This window comes from Eretmochelys imbricata, chromosome 7 (assembly GCF_965152235.1).
Source record: "Eretmochelys imbricata isolate rEreImb1 chromosome 7, rEreImb1.hap1, whole genome shotgun sequence".
NCBI lineage: Eukaryota > Metazoa > Chordata > Testudines > Cheloniidae > Eretmochelys > Eretmochelys imbricata.
Window position 1 is genome coordinate 82,352,625 of NC_135578.1, and position 12,203 is coordinate 82,364,827.

The window sequence follows — 12,203 nt, forward strand, 5'->3', positions numbered from 1 at the left end:
TTCTTTGGGAAGGAGCAAGGACTAGTTTGTTTGTTCTGCATTATAGATTCTACCTGAGGAAGCTGACTAGTTTTCAGGTTTACAGTGCTGTGAGACAAGAAGGAATGAGAGGAAGATAGAGTAAAAGAAAAGAAAAACATTGTTTCCTTCTGGGTGGTGGAGAGGGGTTTGTGGAATAATGCATCAGTGTGCTCTCTACTCTGGAGAACTGAGCTGAAATCTTGGATTAGGTCACTGGTGAAGGTGAGTATCTGGGTCTCAGAATAAGGCCTACTGAGCTTTTGTCTGCATTACACTTCTTCCCTGCCCTCTGCCCTCCCACAGTTTGGCACAATTTAAAATGATTGTGGGTTTTTCCTCAAGAGAGACTCAGAAGTTGAATACCAAGTAGCGTGGGAGGGCAGCAGGATTGAAGAGATTTCACAGTACTGTGTAATGATCAATGACTGGGACAGCAGGGATGCTGCAGGTCAGAACTGAGAAGGATATGGGAACCCAGAACTGAAACAGCTAGAGTGTTCCATGTCAGGGAGGAGATGCATTGACTGGAGCTGTGTGGGTGAAGCTTACCCAGTGCTTGCCCACTCAGGCCATGTCTATATTACAAAATTAAGTCGACTTTATATAAGTCGACATCGAGCCTCCAATTTAAGCAAGTCAATCTTGGATGTCTACACTATGCTCATTGTGTTGGTGGAGTGCATCCTCACTATCAGGGCTTGCACCGATGCACGGAGCACTGCACTGTGGGTAGATATCCCACAGTGAATGTAGCTGAGCGGAATTTTGGGTAGCCGAGTGAAATTTTGGGTTGGGCTTGAAATGCATTACGGGACCAAAATATTGGCCTGGGTGATTATGGGAACATGGCGTTAGCCTCCCATGATGCACTTACCTCTCTCCCTCTCTTCTCCCCTCCCTGAAATCAATGGCAAACAAACCAAGCCTTTTTCACGCTTCGTTGCATAAGCCTGGGTTACCCACCCAGATGCCATAAGCACGATAAGCATGGACGCTGCTCAGCTGTACAGTATTGTGAGCATCACAAACACCTCGCACCTTATCCTGCAGTATTTACACAGCTGATACAGGAGCTACTGTGTGGAACAATGTGATACCACACAAACAGCTCTGCTGGAAAACATAGAGCGGAGCAATTCGCAGTTGCTGGCAACAGTCACGCATCACCTTGACATGGCTGAGCGCTGATTCTGGCCCAGGAAACAAGCACTGACTGGTTATGCAGTTATGGGATGATGAGCAGTGGCTGCAGAACTTTAGAATGCATAAGGCCATTTCCCAGGAACTGTGTGAAGAACTTTCCCCAGCCCTGAAGCACAGCAATACTAAACTGACAGTTGAGACGTGAGCGGCAATAGTGCTGTGGAAGCTTGTAACTCCAGACTGCTACCGGTCAGTGGGACATCAATTTGGAGTGGGTAAATCTACCATGGGATTTGTTGTGATCCAAGTTTGCAGAGCCATTAACAGACTTCTGCTAAGAAGGGTAGTCACTCTGGACAACATGCAGGACATAGTGGATGGTTTTGCCACAATGAGGTTCCCTAACTGTGGTGGGGCAATAGAATGCATATCTTCATCTTGGCACCAGACCACCTTGCCAAAGAGTACATAAACTGCAAGGGGTACTTCTCAATGGTGTTGCAAGCGCTGGTGGATCATATGGGCCATTTCACCAACATCTATGTGGGATGGTCATGAAAGGTGCATGACGCATGCATCTTTAGGAACACAGGTCTGTTCAGAAAGCTGCAAGCAGGGACTTTCTTTCCAGACTGCAAAATAACCATTGGTGATGTTGAAATGCCAGTCGTGATCCTGGGAGATCCAGCTAACCGCTTTCTCCCATGGCTCATGAAGACATAGACTGGCAGCCTGGACAGCAGTAAGGACCAGTTCAACCATAGGCTGAGCAAGTGCAGAATGGTGGCGGACGTGCCTTTGGATGTTTAAAAGGTTGCTGGCACATTTTGCTTACTAGGTTAGATCTCAGTGAAAGCAATACCCCCATTGTTATTGATGCCTGCTGTTTGCTCCATAATATCTGTGAAACAAAGGGAGAAAAGTTTCCACCGGGCTGGGAGGTTGAGGCAGATCTCCTGGCAGCCAATTTTGATCAGTCAGACACCAGGGCAATAAGGAGAGCACATCGAAGGGCTCTGCGTCTTTGTGAGGATTGGAAAACCAGTTTCAGCAATGAGTCAGAGTAACGTGACACTTATCTGTGTTGTTCCTTACCAAACTGATTCCTCCATTGAATTTTCTCCCCTGTAAGCATCACGCCCACCAACCACCGTGTGTTGAGTGAATAAACAGCCTTTTCTTCTCAATCCGTTAACTGTTATTATGCACACAAACGCAGAGAGACAGCAAAAGAAAGTAAGATAACTTGAAGCAAAAGGGCTGATAACACTGTGGGGGGAGAAACAAGGAAAGTTTGCTTACAGATGCACTGCAATAATCAAAGGTGTGGGAATGGGCACCTTCTGGTCCTTGTACCCTCCTGTGGTGTTGAGTGCAAGGGATACTGAATTTTCCTTCCCTCACCCCCATAGGATGTTTGTGGGAGGAGGATGTAGAACTGGGCCATGATGGCAGCAAGTTCAACGTAGGCTGCAGAGGGACTCTAGTATCCAGCTGCCTCTCTTGAACCTCAGCCATACGTCTCAATATGTCTGATTGCTCCCTCATAATCTGCAGCATCTCTTCCTGTGTGGCACGCTCTTGTTCCCTGCATGCTGTCCTGTCCTCCCTGTCCATATCGAGGTTCTCGGACAATGTAATCCTCCATGCTCTGAGCTCCGTCTTGTCACTCTCTGAGATGCGCATTAACTCATTGAACATGTCCTCCCAAGTCTTCATTTTCCGCCTTCTATACTGGGAAAGTCTCTGTCTCGGTGTGGAGGATGCACTGATGGACAAGGTTTCAGCTGCAAGGAATGCAAAGCACAAGGGTAGCATTGACAGTGCATACATTGTTTCTGGGGTGCAAGGTTAATTTTTTTTATAACAAAAACACCCCTCAATACACTTCACTGCAAGCCACAACATAATCACAACCACTTACAGGCCACTTAGGTCAGCGGAAGGGATTCAGTAGAGTAGAGACATACATTATTAGATCAACCTAATGCGGCTTATGTGGACCTACATTTGTAATGTAGACCATGCCTCAGTGACCAGATTTTGGCTTTAAGCCACTAGCCACATTTGAGGGGTGTGATCAGAGGCTGTACAGCAGGAAGCCCCAAATGATTTCTAGCTGACTCAGCCACATTCCACGAGGGGGACAGGACACATGGTGGAGCAAAGCACCTACACTCTATTGTAGCAGTCAGCATGTATTCTCCCCATAGGTTAGGCCAGCTGTGCTGACTGGTGTGGAGTGGGGTGGGGGTGGAGTGGGGGCTGGGGGTGGGGCAGCCTGTGCCTCCCGCATAGGCAGCAGCAGTAGTCTAGAGCAGTGCATTGTGATTATGGCGGGCTCCTGCACAGGGATGAGAAGGATGTGAGATGGCTCCTTGTGCTGTCTTTCTGCTCCCCTTGTGCACCTGCACAGGATAGCCACAATCTGTCCCTTCATCTTGCTTTAGGGTCTGATCCTGGAAAGAGATCTTCAAGAACAGAAGCTTATGCCTGCATAGAGCCCCATTGACTGTAATGGGTCTTGTCTCTTCATGTGCCCATATAGGTTCTTGCTTGCAGATCCCTTTGCAAGGTTTGACCCTTGGCCATACTATCAGCTTCTCATTTTCTTGAGAACCACATTCAGGCACATACACAGAAACACACATGAAACTAAAACAAAGGTACCTTCAACTTTAACATGCCTGGAACTGTTCATTTAATGAATTATTTAATACCTCTCGCTTATATAGCACTTTTCATCAGTCAATCTCAAAGGGCTTTACACAGGAGGTCAGGATCATTATTGCCATTTTTACAGATGCGGAAACTGAGGTGCAGGGAGGTGAAGTGACTTGCCCAAGATCACTCAGCAGGCCAATGAGAGATGTGATGGATAAAAAGTAGTCCGCTTAAGCAGGATGTGACTGAGATGTTAATGGAATCTTTTCAGTTGGGTCCTAATCTGGCACTGTTTTGACTGAGTAGATCTCTGTATGTAAGTTAGAGAAGTACCACAGTAGTTTGGTAAAGCCAGCAGGGACGCTAATGGAAACTCTTTGTGTTTATATGTAGGAAAGCCAGTGGGCACTCATATGATGGACTGACTTCATGAGCTACGATCCTTCTTGCCCAAATCTTCCCAAGCAAGCACCTAAAAGAAATACTATAAATGAACTATAGCTGTGCATCACATCTTTGACCACGATCATTCATGTGGCAAGGTAAGAAAAACTGATGCACTTTTTCCTGTTAGCTATCAGTGAGCTGCACTTCTTTCTCTTTATTTTGAATGTTTCTTTCAATAGATTGAAGGTGTGAAAACGAAGTATCTGAGTTGTTCTCCCACCTGAGAGATGTATGAAATGACACACATTAAAAGTGACAAATCCGCCAAAGGATTTGGAGACTCTTGAAATTAATAAATACTTACATGTTAATATTTTCATTATACCATGTATTTTAGCAATTTACCGACCTCACAGGGGTATTGAAGATTAATCTTTGTGAAACCACATATTATATTATTTATTTAGATCAGGATTTTCAAAGTGGCCTAAGAGAGTTAGGCTTCTATATCTCATTGACATTCAATGGGAGTTGGATGTATGATTTTTTTTAGACTGCTTCAAAAATGATGATTTGTAACCCATTAACAAATTAGCCTCCAAAGGAGTGCCCTGAAAGGTGGGAGTATATTTGAATGTCCACTCATGTCATTGCTTTGAAGATGGAGGAAGTGTTGCCCCTCTTTTAGCCTGCAGACATTTTCAACATAAAAATTAAACCAGGAGAAGAAAACGCCACTTTGAGAAATGTAATTTTTTTTAAAGGCATAAGCATCTAACTCACTGAGGTCTCTGTGCAGCATGACTGAAGCTAACATCTTACGTTCTTTTTTTAGTAGCTAAGATTCCAGTTTCTAATAGAGTTTATCAGCTTTGTGGTTAACCTTATCATGGCTTTACTGATTGAGACAGACCGTGACAAAACAGGACTTTCACAGTTTACATAGTCTGATCTTATGAGTTAAACCTTTCCTGCAACACACACACACACACACACACACACACACACACACACACACACACACACACACACACACACACACACACACACACACACACACACACACACACACACACACACACACACACAGCATGTAGTGGTGGCATCCATATGATAAATTGCATTTATCATTTGTGGTCTGGCCAATAATCCATCTCCACTAGGTCTAATCATAGAATTCCATTCTGAGGAACTGTTTCAGATAGTTGCCATTATAACAGTTACAGTAGCAACAGTAGGGGAAAAAAAAAAAAGAAAAAGAAAAAAAAGCCAAAGAAATGTTTCCTCTCCCCTCCAATGCATGTAACAAATTACACCTGCCTGAGGCACAGCATGGGCAATAGACTCTTCTAGACCAGTGACGTGTTCAAGTCCACTTTCTTGTGAGCCTTTAGGGCTAGAACTGGGGAACTTTATATCATTGGAAAGAGGAGATTTCTAGCTTTCCAATGGGACATACAGCATTAATTTTATCAGGCTTCATAGAAAAACTGTTTTAAGGTAAGACTTAGAGAATTTTAAAATTTGTTAGGCCTGATTTTATTCTCATTTATATCACCGTAGATAGAGAGTAACTTGATAGAAGTCCCATGACTAGATTATTGGGTCCAGCCAAGCCCAGTTCAGCATAGTACCTGAGGAAAAGGGGGCCAATGGTGGCTGTATGCCTGTTTCCTGGGATAGTCTCACATCTGGAATTGTGTTATGTTAATTGTTGTGTAAGCTTGTGAGCCCTCTGCTCCAAAGCCACTAGGGCAGGGGAGCAGTTTGTGTTAAAGCAGTAGAAAGCATGCACGTGTGTGTGGTAGTTAATGGAGACTGGAACTGGGGTGCAGGAGCCCTGTGTCAAAATGGCCTTTGCATCAGACAGTCTGAAAGTGTGTGCGTGTCAGGAGGCCTCTATGCTTAACAGTATTTCTATAGAAGCTAAAGAAACCAACCCCAAACCCTCATACAAACAAGCCAAGAAAAGGTCGATTTAGCCCTTAATGTGAGGCAGCCGGCTTGGTGTCTGACCTTGTGGCTCTGGTAATGATTTAACTCCCTGAACGAGACATTCGTAAACCTGTCAGGAGTGAGGTTCTTGCTCCCTGTCACTGTGCAACTCCAGCCAAGCACTCTAACTAAGGGGGAGGAATAGAGGGGGAAACCTTCAGCTCACGGACATAGTCTCTGTCCTCAGGGTCCCCCACCTGGCCTCCCTTCAGCCATCTGCTCTGGCTGGCTGGTTCTATTGATCAAATTCCATTCAATAGCCCTACTCTCCGGCTAGACTGGGCAAAGCCAAGGTTTCAACCTCCCTCCCCATTAATGATTCCAGAGGGACTGCTGACTTAAAATTTATCACTACTCCTTTAAAAATAAACCATTATTTATCTCCCCTCTCCCTCTCTTTTTCTCCCTCTGTCTCTCTTTCTTAAAGCTCTGGTCTTTCATCATTCTGACCAGTGACTTCCAAACACTCCCCCCTCCATTTTCTTTTGGTTATACGAGGTCTCCCCCACCTTCCCTTGGGTGATTGATGATTGTTTCATTATTGTTACTGACATATATATTTTCCTGTTATTTCTCTGAGATTGTATCTATCCCCCACCCTCTTCCTCACTAGCCTCCTGCTATGATATGTAAGTGGCTGTCTGCCCAGCCTCTCTCCAGTTCATCCATAGCCCAGACCACAATAAAGCTGATCCATAACCTCCAAAGCATCAGGAAACATCTTTTGAAATGGCTCTTCCTAAGAGAGATGGAATTCTGATGGTCACACATGCAAACTTTGACACCCTGGAGAACTGTAGGCACTAAACAATATTTTAAATTGTGCTGCAACTGAGTTAGAGCTGGGTTCACACTAATGAAAAGTATGGGTTTCAGTTTAAATAAATACCAAAAATATTAGATGCTTATCTTGATATGGGCACCTACATGACTTGATATAGTCTCTTTTAATAATCCTAACTACCAGTGACATGGCCTGAAACAGAGAATAATGTATTCTGTTTGTTGCACGGCCTTCTGTATATGTCATGTTCCTTACAGGTTCAAAACCCACCATTACTGCATCCACCTCTTGGCAAATAATGAACTCTACAGTATAGTGTTAACTTCATGTAATTCCTACATAGGCAATTATGCCCCATCCTCTGGAAGGCATAATTGTAAGGCCCATGTAAGCCATGCTGAATTTTGTTCACAAAATGGTTTTCAAACTGAACCCTGATGGCAGGCTCAGAGGGATTGGAAGAAAACCAACTCCTGTAGAGGTACTTGAAGGTACAAGATAGAAAGAACATCCCACACCTAAGCTCTACTGTTCCCTCCATCCTGTAACAAGCCTTAGGACTTCTTTACCTTCAGCATCTTCAGGGGAATCTGGCAACTTATCATCAGGAAGGCTGTCAGGTTGGAGCAACAGAGCATGGCATAGGGAAGGGAGGTTTGCTAGCTTCATAGTTCTGAGAGAATCTTAGGCTCATGGTCATTGAACTTTCATGAGCATGGGTTGAGATTAATGCATGCAGGTCTACCTGGAACCAAGGCTGATTTTAAGTGCTTTGTGTTTTGAGTCAAAACATTTTGCAGAGCTCTAATAACTGTACTCTTATTTTTTTTCCTGCTATGATCATTTATTATGTATCCCTCTGTGATTTTTTAATTTTGAAAGTGATCATCTTTGAAATCATGTTTGTCAGGTACCCACTCTGTTAAAATGTTGTGGTTAAAGGTTCTAGTTTCTTTGTATTTTATTTACTGGTTTACAATACAAAGCTAATGGGTCAAGTCTGCAGTGGAGGTGGGTCCAAACCAAAACTCTGGATAAAAAACACCTTGAAATATGGGAGCAAGTTCAGATAAATGCCTTGGCTGAAATCCTGGCTCTGTTGAAGCTAATGGGAGTTTTGCGATTGCCTTTAATAGGGGTTTCCTCTCTAGCCTTTGTGACTTGCCTCCATCCCTAACTATCAGTGATAACATGTCCATGGCACTTGTGACCCTAAATTGAGCCACAAACTCCTAGCCTGGCAACCTCAAACATTTCCAACAGCAAAGCAGTTTTGCAATGGGTACGTGAAATAAAAAAGCTACTGGAAGCCAATACAGTATAATTGGAGATAATTTTTTTGTCACTTTTACAATGTTAAAAGAGTTTTTTTACTTTGGAAATACATTACTTCAGTTGTCCTTGCATACTAACGATCTGCCTTTAAACACCAAAAGCCAAGTTTGCCAGTATTGGTACATGAAAGTTTAAGCTTTTCTGTTAGTGAGCTCCCTATGGGGGATTCTCTGTGAGGAAGGGCAGCCTCGGGTACCCTCTTGGTCTTTCCATGTTACCTTTCCATTTTGTGCCACCTGCTTTTGGGGCCTTCCACTTTCCATCACTACAACTTCCCCTCCTGGTGGAGTTTCCACAGCTGAGGTATCAGAAACTGATATAAACCAGGGCTATCTGGACCCAAATATCAGCTTGTAAGGAATAGCTCTGAAAGGTGGAGTTTATAAAGGAAAATGCTGGAAACATTATTCACCGTAGTGCTGTCCCTGCAGTCATGGTGCTGTATGTTCCATATGGAATGCTGTTGTCTCTCACAAGCATTTCCAACCAACCGTGGTCTTTGGCTATATTCAGCTATAATGCAGCCATGGATTTTTTCTTTGGGAGCGGGGGGAGGGGGGGGATCAAAGAAGAAACCCAAGTCAGAGAGGAAACTAATTCAGAAATAAATAAGTGCAGCTGGCGATGGAATAGGAGCACAGAATGGTCACTGTGCAGAACTAGTGCATACTGGACTGGAGAGCAGTCTCAGCTTCCTGCTGGAAGATGTGGACATGTCTATAGAGTGTGGCAGCTAATTGCAACTGAAAGGGAAGCAGGAGAATCTCAACCCCTGGGAAGGGAGGAGTGCCCTGCAGGGACTAACTTGGCTAGCTAGTTTCTAACCTTTTGACCCTGGAGATACTGTTTGGGACCCTAAGATCATTCACTGGATTGGAAAAGAATCTTTACCCCCCCCCTCCCATTTTCTTCTATCCCATCCCCGCCCCCTGCCCCATACCCTTCACTGAGAAACCCCATTCAGTCATTCCGGGAGAGGAGTTCAATTAGCTCAGTCAATCGTCAGTAGAAGAAAGACACAAAGGGGCACAATGTGTGGGCCTCACCCAAGCCTGCGATGGCTTTGAAGCTGTGATTTGCTCACCCTGGGCAGAACCAAACGAATGCTAATTCACCTGCAGCTCACAGGGGCTGGGGGAGGGTAGGTGGGAGGTGCTGCGGCAAGGGGGTGAGGGGTGCTCTCCTCTCAGGCTGTGGATGGTTGAACAGACTGGCTGAATCCGACGGAGCAACTAGAAAGGATATCTAGTGTATGAACGGAGCCCCAGAATCTCATTACTTTCTTTTCCCCTTCCCCTGCTTTCACCCTGCCGTCTGGCCCCAGCTTCATTTAGGGTGACTGATGAAAGATATAATCCTTTTTCCTTTTCACTCCTCTGTGCTGGTGACAGGGAAGCAGTCTGCAGCCAAACAAGAGAAGCAGTGGAGAGAAAGCAGTGACTGATGAGCGTGTGCACTGATACTACCCCTGCCACACAGGCCTTGGCCATTGCTGGGTAATGTCCCATTTTAAGGTATTTCTGTCTCAAAGATCTATAGAGAGAGTTGTCCAGATCCTCTAGTCTGGCCAAGCTGAATTTGGCTTTATCCTCCTTTATACTTTTCTGATTCTGAGGTTTGCTGGGGGCTGATCAGTCCCTGACATAAATTAGAGCAGCCTACAAGTTGCTGTAATTTGTACCCAGCCGCCCATGACTCCGAAGAGCTGTTATGGCATCTGAGAATTGGCAGGGTATTGGAATGCCTGGACCATCCCCTCTTTCTCGTGGATATGCCTTCTGGGTTGAGTCTGGGGAAGGAGAACACTCTTGGGGCTGGTTCTGCTAGATTCTGTCTATTTTGCACTACCAGACGGATGAAAAAAACTGAAGTGGGACTAGGACTTGGCCTGGTTTCTCTCTGGGCCAACAAATCTTCTCTACCCAGGTCAAAAATGAGAATTTGCTCTGAAGTGCTTTTTTTCTTCTTCTTGGTCCTTTCAAAAAAGACTTTGCATTTAGAGACGTCCCAGGGCTAGTTGCATCTGTCCCACACTCATACAGGTAGCAACATTTTAATAATACTTTGCACAGCAGTTTTGGTCAAGGGATGTCAGATACTTTACCAGTATTAATTAAGTAACTCTCACAACACCCCCATAGTTGGAGGGGGAGTATTATTACCCTCATTTTATAGATGAAGTTAAGTGACACACAGCAAAGTCATATAGCCAGGAGTAAAACCCAGAACTCCTGGCTCCTAGTCCCATGTTCTAACTAGATTCCCTCTCTCTTTTCTTTTACAGCACTTAATTCTCTAATTAACAGCAGGAATTACACTTTCTTAGAGCTTTAATGAGTAATTTATATGCTGAGGAAAATTTTTAGATACCTCTCATGTAAGCATAAATCTATAGACCATTCACATATTTCTAATTTTTTGGAGGTACTTTGGCTCATTTTCAAAGATATTTGTGTTTAAATAAGGGGTTTTCTTCCCTCACAGTTCATCAGATGTCAAGAATTATAACATTCATAAACCAGTCGGAGAACACTTCAATCTCTCTGGTCACGCAATTACAGACATGAAGGTCGCTATCTTAAAACAAAAAAACTTCAAATCCAGACTCCAGCAAGAAACTGCTGAATTGGAATTCATTTGCAAATTGGATACTATTAATTTAGGCTTAAATAGAGACTGGGAGTGGCTAAGTCATTATGCAAGGTAGCCTATTTCCCCTTGTTTTTTCCTACCCCCCTCTCCCCCCAAGACATTCTGGTTAAACTTGGATTTGTGCTGGAAATGGCCCACCTTGATTATCATGCACATTGTAGGGAGAGTGGTCACTTTGGATGAACTATTACCAGCAGGAGAGTGAGTTTTGTGTGTGGTTTTTGGAAAAAAGGGGGGGGGGGGGAGAAAACCTGGATTTGTGCTGGAAATGGCCCACCTTGATTTTCATACACATTGTAAGGAGAGTGGTCACTTTGGATAAGCTATTACCAGCAGAAGAGTGAGTTTGTGTGTGTGGTTTTTGGAAAAAAGGGGGGGGGGGTGAGAAAACCTGGATTTGTGCTTGAAATGGCCCACCTTGATTATCATACACATTGTAAAGAGAGTGGTCACTTTGGATGGGCTATTACCAGCAGGAGAGTGAGTTTGTATGGTGGGGGGGGCGGAGGGTGAGAAAACCTGGATTTGTGCTGGAAATGGCCCACCTTGATTTTCATACACATTGTAAGGAGAGTGGTCACTTTAGATAAGCTATTACCAGCAGGAGAGTGGGGTGGGAGGAGGTGTTGTTTCATGGTCTCTGTGTATATAATGTCTTCTGCAGTTTCCACAGTATGCATCCGATGAAGTGAGCTGTAGCTCACGAAAGCTTATGCTCAAATAAATTGGTTAGTCTCTAAGGTGCCACAAGTACTCCTTTTCCTACCCTTAGCTTGGTTATGAAAATTCGCTTTTATCAGGGCTTCTTGGTTGCTTGCAGCTTGTTCAAATGCAGCAATGTGTTTATTCTCTGGTCTGAGCAAACGTGATCATATTACTTCTTACTACTCATATTACCATCCTACATTCATTACACTGGCTGCCCGTAAGGGCCAGAATCAGATTGATTTTAAATTGGCCTTGATGGTGTTTAAAGCCCTTACTGGTGTAAGCCTATATCTGTGACCTCTTTGAGCCTGGCCCTGAGCGGAACTGATACCACCTACCTTTCAGGGGCCTCACTGTTTCCTCTCATGTTAGCAGGTGGGCCCAGGTAGTGCAATTCACTTTTACATGCCATCTTAAAAGTGTGACTTTTCCCCCCATTAAGACTCTTGTGGGCCGTTTATCTACATCTACCCCCTCTGCCTTTTTCCTGTGTGTCACATCTGGTTTTATGAGA